This window comes from Lissotriton helveticus, chromosome 1_1 (genome assembly GCF_964261635.1).
Source record: "Lissotriton helveticus chromosome 1_1, aLisHel1.1, whole genome shotgun sequence".
NCBI classification, from domain to species: domain Eukaryota; kingdom Metazoa; phylum Chordata; class Amphibia; order Caudata; family Salamandridae; genus Lissotriton; species Lissotriton helveticus.
In genome coordinates this window covers 1,102,537,836-1,102,554,115 of record NC_136057.1, presented here as the reverse complement: position 1 = coordinate 1,102,554,115, position 16,280 = coordinate 1,102,537,836, and the positions used below count along the sequence as shown (strand labels likewise).

The 16,280-nt window shown below is 41.6% G+C and overlaps 1 protein-coding gene across 3 annotated transcripts in view; it reads right to left on the bottom strand.

Moving 5' to 3' along the window:
• Positions 1 to 16,280, bottom strand: part of OSBPL8 (oxysterol binding protein like 8) — a 1,077,846-nt gene that overhangs the window by 887,396 nt on the left and 174,170 nt on the right. Inside the window, exon 2 of one of the 3 annotated variants that reach the window (XM_078678332.1) lies at positions 3,278 to 3,366. The exons of the other annotated variants lie outside the window; for them this stretch is intronic. The gene's annotated coding sequence lies outside the window, so the exon portion shown is untranslated. The remainder of the gene's footprint in view (positions 1 to 3,277; positions 3,367 to 16,280) is intronic. 3 annotated transcript variants of the gene reach the window in all.

Genomic DNA, 16,280 nt, shown 5'->3' with positions numbered 1-16,280 from the left:
CCTTGGGCTCCCAAAGGGAGAGCTCAAACGCCTCCAGCTGGTTCAGAACCAAGCAGCCAGACTTCTTCTGAACATCCCCAGAAGGCAATCAATTAGATCTGGCCTGAAACAATTACACTGGCTACCGGTGGAACAACGTGTGGCCTTCAAGACGGGCTGCATTTTATTTAAATCCCTGCAAGATACTGGCCCCCAATTCGTCAGGAACCTATTCCATAAATACAATCCTTCCCGACACCTCCGGTCCACCCATAAATCTCTGCTGACTGTTCCGTCATACAAGAGGAAACGTCTCGGAGGCAGCTGCTTTGACCATCTTGCAGCTGCCTTCTGGAACTCCCTCCCCCTTCACCTTAAACTAAGTGACAACCTCCTCAGTTTTAGACACCTTTTGAAGACCTGGCTCTTCTCTCAGGCACACCCTTGAGCTGGCCTGCTCTATCAAATGGCTGACGCGTCCTGTTCCCTCCTATAGCGCCATGAAGCCTCCGGGCGTACGAGCGCTCAACAAATACCTGTTAACATTAACATTAACATTAACATTTGGTATAAGACGTTGGCTATCCATCTTTTCCACTTGGCAACCTTTAATGCTTTTGTTGTATTTAAGGATTGTTGTCCTAAGTCAAAGATGACTTTTGCTAAGTTTCAGGAGTCTGTAATAGGCAGCTTTATTGTAGGGGTATCTCAGCGCTGTGACTGCTTATGTCCAACCATGGAGGGTTAGAACAGTGTCATTTTCAACAGTTTTCTGAAGGCTAAGAAGTTGGGGCATTAACACAACATGGAAGGGAGCTGGTTCCAGTACCGCGGGGTGATCCAGCCAGAGACCAGAGTCCTCTGATCTCCACATCTCCCAGATGGCCGCCCTATCCCAGAGTGATGCATCTGATATGTCACTACAGTCAGCTCTGGTTTGGGAAGGGAGTGGGGTCTGCCGCTGATCCAATTGTGGTTCGTTAACCACCACTAGAGATCTTTTGCAGTGCCCTCAGATTTCACCCATGTCTCAAAGATTCCCCTGATACTGCACCCACTGAAATTTCAGGTCCCACAGCAGAGCCAGCATATGCCAGTGGGCAGGTGTCACAAGCGGATAAAGGAGGCCATGAGGCTCAGCAGCCTCAGAGACAGTCTCACAAAACCCAGGATAGAGGCTGCAACATCGGTTTCATAGCCCGAATACCGTGGACTCACCCTTCGGGATGATAGGACTGAAACTGCACTGTGTCCACAACAGCTCCAATGAAGGAGAGAGGTTGAAAAGGGGTCATGTCTGACTTCAGCATGTGCATGTGAGCCCCAGCTGGTGCTGTAGGTCTGCCATAGTATGGACGTGGGAGACAACTGCCTGGGACAAGCCCACCTTCAACAGCCAGTCTTCGAGATAGGGGAAGACTGGTAGCCCAAATCTAAGCAAGTTAGCTGCAATCACCACCATCACCTCGGTGAACACCTTTGGGGCACTGGTAAGGCCGAAAGGGAATACAGTAAACTGAAGGTGCTTGTGACTTACAGTGAACAGTAGGTAATGTCTATGGGCAGGCAGGACGGGAATGTGGAAGTATGCATTATGCCAGTCCAACCACTCTGACAAACGCACGGGGCCCCTGAATCAAGGATAACCCCTAACAGGGAAATAAACTGTTTTTAGAAAAAAGCAATAGCAGCGGGCTCAGTGCTGTTTTACAAAGAATCTGTGCGGTAACTCTAGATACTTTCTAACATAATAAACACTATATCAATCACTTTAAGAAAATATTTTTAGTTTTATTGATCTTTGTTTTTTGTTTAGTATAAAAAATATATAATATATATATACATTCACTTTTCTATTAAACACAACAATAAATCCACATTGCTACATATATTACTCCAATAGGTTCAACCACAAACTTGATTTAGATATCACAAATTGGATTATATATCAGGTTTCTCACATTTTATCTCATTTTATAAAGTAGACTTGAACATATTGTGGACATCGAAACAAAAAAGAGAGAAAAAAGACACTGGTAGTGATTTGCAGAATACCACCAAAGGGTTTCGGCAAATGCCTTCTTCAGGATTTTTCTTTTATCAGAGAATACTACAAAGTAAGAAAAATAGATGATCTAGAGTTAAAGCGCACTGATCACATATTTCTATCAAAATGTCAATATTATGTACAAACAGTGATAATTCTGGGCCAATGGCCTGAAGACATGGGCTTGAACACCACTGCTGTATTTATTATAAGTGAACTAATCAAACATACACTCTGATACTCTAGTGACTTTGTGCTGTACACTATATTACAAAAGTCTCGTGAAGATTGTGACATTTCTAAAAATATATACATAAGGAAAATACTTTTCTGGACCTTGAGAGCAGTAACTATAGTTAAGGATTTTCTATTACCATGGTATCATATCAAAGGTCAAAACTTTTTTTCTCCCTTTAATTGGTTGTTATCTGTCTATTTTATCAAAGTCACTAAGAGATAATGCTAGAATTCTAGGTTGTTATATAGATCTAGGTTACCTGTATTTTATTATTCGAAGTTATTTATCATTCCGATTCCTCCTCATTTGTAGATTACATTCTAGGGTAGACCACTCTGCTCAGTATCAAGCTAAAAATAAAGGCGTATATTTTTTATGCTTATGTATAGGGTAACACTGAAGTTTATTCAATCAGGTCCCTATGCTGTAATATTATGTAATTGTGAATATACAAAACGGTTAGGTCTTTCCCCTCTGTTAGACTAAATATTGAGCAATCATGATGGACAGGATTTATCATCTCAAACTAAAATCCATCTATAAATAGAACTACAGATGGATGCATCTTATATCATTAACATACAGTTTAAAGAGAAAGAGCCCTAAGTGTTAAAAAAATGGTTAAATATGTTAAACACTTATCCTTCTCTAGTTTTTTAGTGGCTTTCACATGTTACCTTATTTAGACTTTCATTATTTTTTTTATAAGTTGTAGTCCTTCATGACTTCTGAGATTCCAAAAGCTCGGTCGTAAATATTCTGAAACCACACATAAGGTAACCGTTACTCATGTGAATTTATAAAAGTCGTTAAAAATTATGTTACAATATATGCAGGAGTTTATCCACCAGAGGGTCTTCCCAAGGTTTATAGACTTGTTTAACATGATCTCTGTGTACTATACACAAAAAGATAAAAAGAAGGGTAACCTTATGACCAACCCAGTTTAATGGGTTGCATAGTTTATGGGTTGTTCTCATTATATGCATTGCCAATTAACCTTTATCTATTACCTGTATCCGCTTTCGAAATCAGTCCATGCTTAAAACATTTTTTGCACTTGAGGGATTCCTCTTGTTCCCTTGTTTTAATGTGAAGGTCACTACAAAAAAACATAGCACATATTTGTACATAATATTGACATTTTTATATAAATATGTAATCAGTGTGCTTTAACTCTAGATCATCTATTTTTCTTACTTTGTAGTATTCACTGGTAAAAGAAAAATCCTGAAGAAGGCATTTGCCGAAACGCGTTGGTGGTATTCTGCAAATCACTACCAGTGTCTTTTTTGTTTCTATGTCCACAATATGTTCAAGTCTACTGTATAAAATGAGATAAAATGTGAGAAACCGGATATATAATCCAATTTGTGATATCTAAATCAAGTTTGTGGTAGAACCTATTGGAGTAATATATGTAGCAATGTGGATTTATTGTGGTTAATAGAAAAGTGAATGTATGTAGATTATATATTTTTTATACTAAACAAAATATATAAAGATCAATAAAACAAAATATTTTCTTAAATTAATGGATATAGTGTTTATTATGTTAGAAAGTATCTAGAGTTAGCGCTCAGATTCTTTGTAAAACAGCACTGAGCCCGGTGCTATTGCTTTTTTCTAAAAAAGTTATGCAAGTCCAACGCCACACTACAGTCTACCAGGTTCAGGGCAGAAAGGACTTGAGCAAGCATGAGAATTTTGAGTTTCTCGTTTTTCAGGAAGAAATTGAGAGAGTGTACATATAGGATAGGTCAATGGCCTCTGTGCTTCTTGGTAAGTAGCAGGAATACCAACCACAACCTTCTTCTGCTGCCAGCACCTTCTCTATGGCTCCCTTGGTCAAGAGAGCAGTCACTTTTTGGCAGAGAAATGAGATATGGTCCCTCATAAGATTGTTGCAAGTGGGTGGCATAAGTGGAAGTGTAGTCCCCAAAGCGGAGGGAGTAGCCCTCTAGGGCAATCTGGAAAACCTAGTGGTCGGATGTTATCTACCACCAGTGGTGCAGGTGATGGCATATCCTGCCTCACACTGGGTGCCCATGATGTTCGGAGGGCAAACCAAAGACGCTTGGAGCAGCGGCTCCGGGTGGGGACGGAGACGGCCAAGTTATACAGCCTCCTGGATTCCCTGTCTGGTGGAGTGAGGGGAAATGCGCCAGGATTTAGTTTGGAAGTAGAGGCGTTGACCACCAAGCTCCACAGGGAAGGGTGTTGGGTGAGGAAGTTATGGGCCCCTGGAGGGGGCAATGGCGGCGGGCAATTTTCCTTTTCACAGCATCCCCTGTAGACCTCAAGCAGAATGTCTGAGGGCTTCATTAACAAGGGAGAAGCGGTTCTGAAGGGGTGACTCCAGACTGAAGCACCTACGTCAAAACTTCAGTCTTGACAGCCACGAAGGGGAGCTGAAGGTCCATGACCCAGTCAGCCCTCCTCCTCCTCCTCACCATCATCATCTTCATAGGAAATGAACCATGGGCCCCCCCTCCCCCTCCGTAGCCAGGGTAGGAGGTGAAACAAAACCAGTATTTGGGAAGGTGTTCAGTCCACTGGTATCCGCCAAATCCTCACACCAGGCATCCTCAATGGGGTCTAGGGACTGGTACTCATAACAGTCCAGTGCCCCCACCCAATCTTTTCCAAGTCCTAGCCAATAGGAACAGGGATCAGGCTTCAGGCCCGTATGGAATGAATCCAGTAGGTGTCAGACGACGCCCATCCGGAACCATATCAAAGTCAAGGTAAGAAGGGGGGGGGGGGGGGGGGAAGATGTACAGGGGACCTTGGCAGTGGGCTGGTGCTGGGGAAGGTTGAGGTGGCTCAACTGGTGTCTGTCCGGATCGTCCATTAGTCCAAGAGACCAGACTAGTGCTGGGGGCAGACACGCTGGCAGAAAACCATTAGGGGTTCCTCTTGAACACGCCAGGCCTGAAGGTGTACCAGCAGGGACGGGATGCCTAATATGAAGTGCATGCCTCATAAAACTTGCAAAGTTGAGTGGGGGTTGCTATGGGAAACTTGGGGAGGTGCGGAGTCGGCCCAGGCTCAACCACAGAGCCAGGCCTCGAATGCCAACATTCCCTTGTACTCTTCGTCTTCTTGGTTTTTTCTTCTTGTGGGAATTACCCGAATGTGACGACTTCGACTGCGACTTAGATCAATGGCTCCGCGACCAATCCCAGGACCTTCCTCCAAACCAGGATCAAGACCATTGCCGCGTTGCACGTCTAGCAGCAAAGAGTTTGAGAGATCACTCCCTCAAGGCCTTGGGGGTGCATAGCACGACAATAGACACAGATATCTTGGTGTTGTGATTGTGCTCAAGACACCAGAGGTAGACGAGGTGTGGGTCAGTCACCGATATTTGCCAGTGGCAGGTGCCACACAGGTTAAAACCAGCCTTCCTCTTAGACATCCCTGCAACACCAGGAGACAATGTCTCAAAAAATTCTTCAACAAAAGGTCGAAAAAAGTAATTAACAAAGTGAGGGAAGATCTCTTGAATCATTGCTGAATGGCAGGGAAAGAAAAGAACTAACATCAGTGAGCTGGGGTAGCACCTATATGGGGACAGCACATGTTATTTCCGGCACGGACGAAACCACTTGGAGCCGAGTGACGGCCCCTTTCGAAGCGCAGGGGTACAGCTTGTGAGAAGAAATTTCTGATCCAGTCCGATACCTGTGGATAATTCGAAGATGAGGAATCTGCAGCTAGAAGTTTATCAGATCTGCTCTTCAATTGTATTTCAACATTTATAGACTTACTGTTGTGGCATTTATATATTCACTGGAGCCAGTGTTTATGCTCCCCCTGAGCCTGCTCAAGATTACACAATCTTTCTACACATTTGTAATGCCCTTTAGAAGTCTCACATTGCCGTTCTGTGATCTATACATATGATGAGACGAGCCGTTTTTCAGCGTTAGTAACAATTTTCTTTTAGGGTACATTTTCCTATTGCCTAACATATTAAGCCATTCTTTTTGTAGACTTGCTGGATACCACACTTTTAGGTGTAATAGTGGTAAATCTCAACAAGTAATACACATTTCTTAAGTAATGATGAACCCCTTTTTCATCCTTGTTGACTGAACACTATCTGCCCAGGCAGATTAATCTTCAGCTGCTACTGAATATATCTCGCTTATACGATGCCCACTGAGTGCGGGTCCATTAATTAATTCAACAAAGTTGAGTTTTGATTCTCTTTTCCCCCTTACAATGATGGTCATTGGAAGCAGCCCTACTAATGTACTTTTCAATAACTTTCTGGCAACATCTGAACCACACCTAGCCTATGACACTTTGGTCACTGCCCTATTTATCCACTGTTTTATTTTGTGTATATATTGATTGTCAATATTCTACCTCTTATAGATGTTTTTTATTATTAATACAAGAACGAATTTGGGTGTTATAAAATTAAAACTGCCTAACATGTTGGATGAATATAATCTCACCCTTCCGCCTGATTCGGTGATTGGCCCAACTACGGACGGCTTTTTCAGTACCTTAATTATTTAAGATTAAATTACCTCGGTGGGAACATAGTCTTACTCTTGGGAATTAAAATAACTGGGTCAGTGAGTGGAATTAATAAAATATAGAAACTGGTGAAACACTGGTCAGCTCAATTCAAGCAAGAAGCATGTGCTTTGCTAAGAAGTACAGCAGTGAGGGTGCAGATACGTACTATCCCCTGGGTAGCAACCTGAGAGCATGACTACGATAAAGGATGACATACCTGTCCTGCTGTTCACGTTTGGTTTACAAAATTAATTGCACTAATGCCCTTAAATAAGACTTTCCTTCGTGATTAATCACATCATATAATAAAGGCGTTATGAGTCATTTAAATATATTTGGAGATTGTGATAGAATTATTAATCAGAAAGTCGGAAAAAAAAAAGACTACGCTGTGTTGGCTCAGAAAAGCGCGGCTTGGTATCTTGCACTCTTTCAGTCCTAACAGTTACGAAATGTACCGGTTTGATACATTAAAAGGGATTATCATGAAAAAATTAAGTAAATGCGGTGCGTTCTCATCTGGCACAGCTTACGAGAACTAATTGGTGCATCAAAACGATTTCCTGCTTCAAGAGAGACATTTCAGAAAATGCGAACAATTGACTTTAAACAAGCTTGCTGCAGCCCAATATCTTTCAAGGAAGCTGCTGTCTTTGCAAACTCCTAGTAGGCGTCCGTCCCAAACCAATTAAAGAAGCCATAATGACCATATCTGGGAGGAAGTCACATTCCTTTGCCCACTCACTCTCTGAGGCTGAAGGTGACTGACTGACCAACACCGTTGTAGGTAACAACCACGGTCTCAAACACAGCAGTCTATCAATATATCCTGAACTAGAACCCATTCCTTTCTTCATGAACCACAGTTGACCGAGTAACCTAAATCTACTAACACATCGTCTTTGCCAGAGACGGACACTGGGAATCCTCACAGGCCAACTTGGAGAAAAAAAAGGATGCATTACCTGCTGTGCTAAGCAACCGGATGAGTGAACAGGTTTTGTTGGAAACCTCACCTGTGGGAACCTTTCCTGTGGGTCCCTGAAACGAAACCACTCCTGGGAATATGACAAGATCTTCAGAGAACTCGAATGGTGAGGACTCCAAAAAGGAAGTCCTTAAATCCTAATATTTATATTGCTTATTCGTGGGGAACAATACTTAGTCTTGCAGCTCAGTTCCTCCCAAGTGAGAATTGTGACGTTCATGCCCAGAGTGGCGAAACCTCCAGAGACACACACAGAGACACACACAGAGACACACACAGAGACACACCTACACGTGTTACCATCCTTGTGGGGACTATGTGTGAATACCTGCCTTGTGGGGACTTACCTTTCCCAATGTTTTTAAAACACACAACTAACAGAAAAATGTTAAGAAAAAATTCATGATACAGGATCCTGCTTCAAATTTGCAAATATATTGTTATTTAATCGTGCGCACAGCACCATCCTTGTGGGGACTTGAACACGTGCTACCATCCTTGTGGGGACCTAGTCCGTAACACTATTTGTGATTGAATACAGTCGAAGGCACATGGCTAAATGTTTATTTTAGCAACAATATACACAAACAACATTGTAATATATTCATATATGAATTGCTGCATATATAACAGGGGTATACATTAAAGGCAGATTATCTTAATGTGTCCGAAAATATCATATCATGCTTAACGAAAGACACTTAAAGCTGCATTTAACCTATTTTTTAGTGCTTAAAATCTTAGGAGATAAGGGAACTAACACATAAAGAAATTAACATATGGAACAAAGGAATATGGTCAAGTGGAATCCAGAGCTTGAGTAGCTACTTACATTTTTACCAAAATAGATGTTTAAGTCCCCACAGAGATACTGAAATAGTGAAGTAGTGTGTACATTCAAAGCTTGAATCCCATAATAAAGGGTGTGAACGATGTTCAAGTACACACAGAGGTTGTGTGTAAATATAGAAATGCTCAAGTCCCCACAGAGATAGTGTGTTATCATAGAGATGTTCAAGTCCCCACAGAGATGGTGTGTTATTATAGTGATGTTCAAGTCCCCACAGAGATAGTGTGTTATCATAGCGATGTTTAAGTCCCCACAGAGATAGTGCATGAAGGTGATTGTGTTTAAGTCCTCATTAAAATAGGGCCCGATTCACAAAGGTAGACAAAAAGTCTAACTTTACTACTTTTCAGTATTCACAAAAACCCCATAAAGAGAATGTTAAGCTGATGATGTTCAGGTCGAAGCAAACAAAATGAGATGATGGACGGAGTGGTGAAACCTTTCAGTCACTCAGCCCCAGTCACAGATCTGGGTTGAATCCATCATCGCTCTTTAGATCAATTCGCCACCCCAGTTCAGCCCCAGCTATATGCAAATCAGTCTTGGCCCTGTACCTCATGGGAGCAGTCCAGCCCGAACTGCGAAGCCAGGTCTTCCCTGGATCGAAAACATGCATCCTGGGACCGGTTCTGGGATAACACCCCCTCATCAGCAGGCTAGCTTGAACCCAGTGGCAAAATGAGCAAGGGACCCACATCTGGGTCCCAACTTAGGGCGAACAAAACAAACACAAAGAGATGATGGACTGAGTGCTGAAACTTTTCAGTCTCTCACCCCCACTCACAGATCTGGGTTAAATCCATAATCGGTCTTTAGATCACTTTGCCACGCCAGTTGAGACCCAGTTATATGCAAATCCGTCTTGACCCTGTGCCTCATGGCACCCCTTGTGCTTCAAGTCGAAACAGAAGTTGTGTTTAGTTACTTGAATGCTCAAGTCCCCACAGAGATAGTATGTTTTTATAGTCATGTTCAAGTATTATAGTAGTCCATACAAATACAGAGTGGTATTATAGTGATGTTTAAGTCCCCACAGAGATAGTGCACAAAGATGATTGTGTTTAAGTCCTCATTAAAATAGGGCCTGGTTCAAAATGGTTAACTTAGACAAAAAATCTAACTTTTGTACTTTTACGTTTCAACAATGTAAACTTAGACCAAAAGTCTAACTTTACTACTTTTCAGTATTCACAAAGCCCCATACAGAGAATGCAAAGCTGGAGATGCTCAAGCCAAAACAGAGCTTGTGTGTAATTAAATGAATGTTCAAGTCCCCACAGAGATGGTGTGTGACTATAGTATTACGACGGTCACCAAATAGAATGTGTGTGATTATAGACATGCCCAGGTCCCCACAGAGATATTGTGTTATTATAGACACGCCCAGGTCCCCACAGAGATAGTGTGTGATTATAGACATGGCCAGGTCCCCACAGAGATAGTGTGTGATCATAGACATGGCCAGGTCCCCACAGAGATAGTGTGTGATTATAGAGATTGAGGTCCCCACAGAGATAGTGTGTGATTATAGACATGCCCAGGTACCCACAGAGATAGTGTGTGATTATTGACCTGCCCAGGTCCCCTTAGAGATAGTGTGTGATTATAGACATGCCCAGGTCCCCACAGAGATAGTGTGTGGTTATAGAGATGTCTTGGTCCCCACAGAGATGCTGTGTGACTATTGTATTACCACGGTTGACAAAGAGAATGTGTGTGATTACAGACATGCCCAGGTCCCCACAGAGATATTGTGTTATTATAGACATGCCCAGGTCCCCACAGAGATAGTGTGTGATTATAGACATGGCCAGGTCCCCACAGAGATAGTGTGTGATTATAGAGATTGAGGTCCCCACAGAGATAGTGTGTGATTATAGACATGCCCAGGTACCCACAGAGATAGTGTGTGATTATTGACCTGCCCAGGTCCCCTTAGAGATAGTGTGTGATTATAGACATGCCCAGGTCCCCACAGAGATAGTGTGTGGTTATAGAGATGTCTTGGTCCCCACAGAGATGCTGTGTGACTATTGTATTACCACGGTTGACAAAGAGAATGTGTGTGATTACAGACATGCCCAGGTCCCCACAGAAATAGAGTATGATTAAAGACATGCCCAGTTCCTCGCAGAGATAGTGTGTTTATAGACATGCGCAGGTCCCCACAGAGATAGCGTGTGATTAAACGGATGCACAGGGACAGCACACAGAGATAGTGCATGATTGTACTCATGTACAAGTCCTCCCAAATATATTTTGTGATTACAGTGACAATTCAGTCCCCACAGTGATAATGTGTGATTACCGTCATATTCAAGTCTCCACAGTGATGTGTGTAATGATAGGTATGTTGAAAAACCCATACCGATCGTATTAATACAGATCGCATTAGTCAGTGCCAGAAAGGTGTTTCATGGGTGGAGTTTGGGTGTTCCCATGCATCCACCCATATATTCTGGCACATTCCCAGATTTACCACGACAAGTAAACCCGGGGATGCATTAACATTGTATGCCTTCTTGATAGGGGCGCAACAAGGAGAAATATCTTTATTTCTCTTTGTTTGTTCAGAATACAGCACACTTAGAAAGAGGAAAATGCATCTAAGGATTGCCTCTTTTCAGGAAGGTGTCCCTTCCTCAATAAAAACAATCTTTCCTGCAACACAGGCACCCTTTCACTACGGCACAAAGGTGCCTGAGTTGGCACTAGGTAGCACATAAAATAATCCCGGTTTTATGGTATTTATTTTTTGACATTTCCGTCTGTATTTATCCAAATTTATAAATATGCACTCATGCTTGAATGTCTACTAGGTTTTCAGTGCTGTAAATACCCAGCAGAAGAGAAATTAATGCACTTTTAAGAAAATATGTATCAACCTTGTGCATATCTACTGCTGTTAAAGCCTCTTTACTAAAATTCCTTTCTTTTTTTGCTCCCTTACCTATCAATCTACACAGATATGCGCCTGGCAGTCATGGCAGACAGTATTTAGAATTACTCAAAAAGTAACACAATGTCTGTTTTTATCCACATTTAAAAATAAATACAGACAAGAAAATAAATGTTTTCAGTCTGTATTTATCCGTTAAAATCAGTAAAAACAGTAAACCGGTAGCCTTACACATAATGCAACAGCACGGTTAGAAAGCAGCAATGCGCAAAGTATTTATAAATATGACCCATTCCTGCCCTCTCCATTTGATGCAGTGCAGCATGTTGTCTTGCTGCTTTGCGCTACGTCAAATCTTGGTAAATTTGACCCTAACTCTGAAAGTTGGAATCTTCACCGTGACTTCGTCCAACGGCTCAACGAAAACGACGTCTCCTCTTTGGAAACCCTTGGCTGCCTTGCCCAGCTGAGCTTTAACTTAAAAAATTCTGCTAAATTCGAAGGTAAATGGAGACGCAGCCCAATCAACTTCTTGTATCCAAACTGTGGTCCACGATGAGATGCCCACAGTTGGTGGTTTGAACATTTAGGCACTCTTTTTCACTTTAAAATTTAAAATTTACAAATTCATAACTCTCATTCTACTGATAAAACATAAATATAAACTTAAGATAATATTCGTCCCATTTCAGACATTTCTCCATTACCATTACCTGGTGGACTATTGTTAATGTGTTTTTGACATGATTCTTGAACAGCCAACCTGTCAATGATCTTTCTCCTCATGCATCAAACAATTTGGAGATACTTTGACAGACTGCACACAACTGGCTTCACTAATGTGTTTTCTCAATAGCCTTAATGCCTCTGCTTGTTGCCTCACCCCCACGTAATGGCAAATCCATATTATCCCCTTCCTCCTGGGATTTTTTATATGCTGCACAAAGGAATAGAAGATGAACCATTCTTTCATCTGGCAAATTACATGCGGGCATGGAGCTGGACAGGCGGTATATGTTCTACCGTTTGGAACAAAAACCACAGAGTAAAAGAGCTCTGTCTGAATTTTACACATAACTAACTAGCTACAAGGAGAGTAATAAAGTAAAAATAGCGTTAATGAGAACCAGTACATTTAAAATACAGGAAGGCTACAGTTAGGAACTTCTGAGTCAGGAATTAGTCATTTGTTTCTTTGGCACAGTATTCAATGTGTTTTTGGATAGTGTTCTTTAGATAGTGGTTGGAAGTTCATCCTGTCTTTGTATTTCACTTCAAAGTCAAGTAATGTTAGCATTGACCACACACTTCTAAAGCACAGGATTTTACATTGGTAAGAAATACCAAGTGTTACACCACTTTACCACCTTTTGATTTTAAATCTAGCCACAAAGAGAACATGATCGCCTATTTAAAAAAAGAACTATAGAACTTCGCGGTGACCCTATTCCATTAACTCTGCAACTTAGGTTGTCAATAGCCTTTTATTTTGCAATAAACACTCCCATCATTGATAATAAAACTCAACTTGGATCGAAAAGTCCCCAGTAATTATCAGCTCATACCATGTTATCCCAAACTGAGCTAGATCATTGAGAACCCAGTAGGATCACCACTCCAAGTGTACTGCAACCAATACCAGTTATAAAATACCTCAGTGTGGATTCCACCCAACGCTTGGACAGTATTACTGACTATTAGTGAATTTTCAGAATGATAACAGACAGAGGGGCATATGTACAAGCCCCTATCGCCACCACAATATCACTTTTTCTGACGTTGTGGTGGCGTTAGGGGCTTAGCCTTATTTACCAGGCAGCATTAAGCCACTTACCGTGGCTTAACGCTGCCTGGTAAATAAGGTCCCCTTTCATGCTATTTTTAGTGTGAAAGGTTTGGGCAGTGTGTGTTGGGGCGTTCCACCACAACACCCATTGATTTTGACGCTGCCCCCTATGTACAAGGGCAGCGTACATAGGAGGCAGCACCAAAATTAATACTAGGGAAAACCTGGTCTTAACTTGGCAAAACGAGGAGAAATGCATTATTTCTCCTCGGTTTTGCATTTTCCATGTGTGCTGCCTTGTGTAGGTCCCCCTTCTTGTACTTGAACAATCTGTAAAATAATGTCAAATATGAGGTGCTGAACAAAATAAAATGTGTGCAGCATCAGTAGTGACTATTACAGAAACACGGATGTGATAGGAACTTGCAGAACATAAGGACACTCACCAATGGAGATAAAGAGACTGCCTCAGATCTGCAAAATGTTTTTGTCTAGCACCGAAGGCACTGTTAAAAGCAATTGGGGCACATTTATGATAGGCTTGCATTGCGTTTGCACCACGCAACATTGTACATGTATGACACAAACTTCTAAGTCAGATTTTTGAAGCCATGGAAAGCCACATTGCATGGCCCTGAGTGGCTCCAAAAACCTGAAGTAACGCAAATTGCGAATTGCTGCATTGCGTTACTCTGCCCTGGGAAGGCGTTGCATGGATGTTCCCATGCAACTCCCATGGTTTTGATGCATCACCAGATTTACCAAAACTGGTAAACCTGGGAATGCACCAAAATATTATGCCTTTCCAGGGGCGGCACGACAAGGGGAAATATCTCTATTAAATAGGGGAGGGGGGAGGGAAGCGCAACTGCGAGGCGGGACCTGGAAAACTGGCAGGGGCCGTGGGGGCAATGGTGGCAGGCGGGAAAACTGTGATGCTAGAGAGCGTAAGGAAAAAAACCTACGCTACTTGTTGCACAGCTAAGGGCAGAGGGCCTCTATAAGATATTCAAATTATTTTTCAAAAAAGTTCATCATTTACCAAATGATTTATTAGTGTTCACTTAGCCTGGATTGTTCATGCAGTCTCAGTGTTAATGTACATCACATTTCTTTCTAGTTCATAAATCTAACACAAAATAATATATTCAGTCTAAGAGTTCTTATATTCACTCAATTCGATTGTATCACATGAAATAGTTTAGATTGTATCGAAACTCAAAAAATACCCAATGCATTTTGGGTTCTGACCGAACCCTTCATCAGGGGACAAGTGTTAAAACACATTTATAACAGTACAAAATTTCTTGATGACCGTTGTGTGGTTGTTGACTGGATCTACAACACAAAAACAGCAAAGTCTTAATATTTCACATGTCATTAGGCTACGTACAATGCCTACAGTTTCTGTTGATTAAAGATAGAACTGGGGAATACCACCGCAGAAATCAAAGGGTGACGGGAAGAAAACGAAAAGGAGAAAGGTAAATAGGATTCCACACCCGTGCAAAGGCAAACAGCATGATGGGAAAATATAACTAGGGATGCCTAACTCACAAAGAGTGATGTGATTGTTTCTATGTTAATAGAATGTGTAGTCTGAGAGGAGATGCCCCGTGTACAGTCATTGTGACCTGAGTGTACTATACGTGATGTGGATACTCAAAAAATGTACCCGGTCTGCAGCCAGTGCAAACATAAAAACAAGTCTGCGTTCTAATTAGCTCTTACCAATCGTTCTGTTCAAAATACTCGAGGTAATTGGTGTAAAACCACAATGAAAGCCTCTGAATGAAACGGCGAATGTCCTGTAATAAATGGACAATGAATATGTGAATGTGCCTAAGTGTATAAACACTCTCAAAAGGTGCTCACAAGCTGACAAAATTCATACCTGACGGTTCTGAAAACAGCCGCTCGAATTCGGCTCTACTCCTTCAATGGTGCTCTGCAATTAATCAGCCATAAAGAAAGAAGTCAGTTCACACCCTGCCCTTCGTACGCTTGTGTGTCGATATTGAACAGTGAAGTTCCAAGATAAACACTCACCGAAATACTCGAAACGCCACCTTCATAACCTCTGTTCAAAAGCCCAAAACACTGATGTGGTCACATGATCGCTAAAGTTACGCGTGACTATTTCAGGGTTCTGCCTCAAAGCCAAGAACATCAACGATGGACTGTGTTTGCCACAATACTAAAAACGGACTACTAATCGATGCTGTAAAATGCTCAGATACTCAAAAAGCCGAAGTTCTAGTGTAATGTGGGTTGAAAACGGCCTCCATCCGATACTCAAGAGTTAATATGTAGAGTTCCAAATAACCACGGGCAAACGTTTAGAAAAACAGGAGCACGTAAAAGATAGTGACAAGTGAAATAAACGAAATGAAATAAAATAGAAAAGTCAGAAGACAGTGACAATACTTTGTGCAAATAACATAGATACATATGAATTCAAGAACCAGGAAAGATCAAAGAAAAAAAAAATAAAGAAAAAAAGCTTGAAAGCAACACAGTGAAAGGTTGGAAGAGGATTTAAAGACGCAGTGTATTCCCTCACACTCTAACCAGTATGATATTAAAACAAATGTTTACAAAAAGCATAATAAATCGTAATGGTCATTCAGACCTCCTGGTATCACAGTTCCTAGGACCTTTATCCAATGGGTTTCCCTACGTGCTAAAACTGTATTTAGGTCTGTGCCTGAACCTGATTGGATACATTCCAAAACCGTAAATCGCAATTGGGGAATAGTGTGAGGTGTTTCTATCTAGTGTTTTGCAAGTGATAAATTAGTGTTTTTAATGCGGATGCGGCTTTTATGTTCCACTATCCGTGTCTTAACCTTCCTGCTAGTTCTGCCCACTTATACTAGTCCGCATGGGCATTTTATGGCATACACCACCCCTTCTGTGTTGCAATCTGATGTATGTCGCAACTCTATATTTTTACC